Genomic DNA, 1,738 nt, shown 5'->3' with positions numbered 1-1,738 from the left:
AAGAGCACAGCAGTAATGACTTTATGAACTACTTTACTTCCAAGATCGATACTTTTAGAAATAAAATTGTAACCATGCAGCCGTCCTGCTGTACAGTTGCTTTGACACAATCTGTATTGTTAAAAGCGCTATATAAATAAAGGTGACTTGACTTGACATAAAAAGTCTATCAATAAACAGTCTGGCAAATCAGAATAACACGTAATGTCCAGATACTCTTGGATATAGCCTTCAAGCGGGCGTGTGCCCTGCTTTAGGGCTAATAACAGTTTTGCAATGTCCATACCTGGCCAATGTCCGCGTGAAAAGCTGCTGGATCCTTGTGTGGCCGAGTATTCTGTTATTGCCAAAAAGACCACTAGTGAACAATCTATTTATCCCACTTCAGTCAATGAGGTTAATTTCGAACCATCTATCTGCCCCATTGGCCCAGTCATGAGCCCGGAAGATGTAAATGCACTCCCTGTCTGTCACGTTAACCCTGTCACTACTATAGAGACCATTCATGAAATGTCTGCCTGTTTTGTTTTGAAACTGTATTTCCTCTTCCGGTCCTTGATGCCGTATATGCACTGCCTGTATCTTGTATCTCAGTTTTCCCTAGGCCCTAGTCCCCGCCATGGGATCCGGATCACTCTGGTCCGCCGTGGTGGTCTGCCGACACACCCTGGTGGGCTTCTGCTCCGTCTGCTCCACCCTGGTGGGCTTCTGTCCCGTCTGCTCCACCCTGGTGGGTTCCTGCTCAATCTGCTCCGCCGTGGAGGTCTTCTGCTCCGCCCTGGTGTGCTTCTGTCCTGTCTGCTCCGCCCTGGTGGGCTTCTGTCCCGTCTGCTCGCCACCAGAGGTCGCCCTCCCATTATATTGACTTTCACATTATACAGACTGTTGCATGTCACTCTGGACTACATTTCCCATCATCCATTGCACTGATTGCACACAGCTGTAACCAATCACACACACACACTATATTACACCCACTCAGATCCTTCTCAAACTGCAGAGTATTGTTCGCGTATATTGTTTGGGGGCTATGTCACGAATCCTGTCCATGGACTTCTGTCTGCTTGCCACCAGAGGTCGACCTCCCATTATATTGACTTTCACATTATACAGACTCTTGCATGTCACTCTGGACTACATTTCCCATCATCCATTGCACTGATTTCACACAGCTGTAACCAATCACACACACACACACTATATTACACCCACTCAGATCCTTCTCAAACTGCCGAGTATTGTTTGTGTATATCACTAGTCTGTGATAGCAACATTACGGAGCCATCCTGAGTTTGCCTAGTTTCTTATCTTGGTCTGTTTCGCCTGTTTTGTCTAGTTGTGGTTTTGGATATCTTGCCTGTCTTTGGATTGCCCCTCTCGTCTCGCCCTGTTCGGATACTGTTTACCCCTTGCCTGGACAATCGCCTGTGTTTCAGATTAACCCTTTGGATTACCTTGTTTGGACATTGCTAGCAACAGATCGACCACGCCCGTTCACTGGACTACTCTTGTATAGGGGTGTAACGATTCACTCGTTTTATCGATGCATCGATTACAAACCCTGACGATGCATATGCATCGATCTTGAAACATGATTTTTGAATCGTGAATTGCCGATTTTGGACAGTAATCGATTTAAAACGCTTCGAATGAATCGCGATTTCTATAGCGATTCAATGCTTTCAAAATATATACACATTAAATTACTACAAGCACGAATTAATGGAGACCTTGAACA

The sequence above is a fragment of the Sinocyclocheilus rhinocerous genome, unplaced genomic scaffold, assembly GCF_001515625.1.
Source record: "Sinocyclocheilus rhinocerous isolate Xijiao unplaced genomic scaffold, SAMN03320098_v1.1 scaffold2210, whole genome shotgun sequence".
NCBI classification, from domain to species: domain Eukaryota; kingdom Metazoa; phylum Chordata; class Actinopteri; order Cypriniformes; family Cyprinidae; genus Sinocyclocheilus; species Sinocyclocheilus rhinocerous.
The sequence above is the reverse complement of the archived record's forward strand: the minus strand, read 5'-3'. Positions refer to the sequence as shown.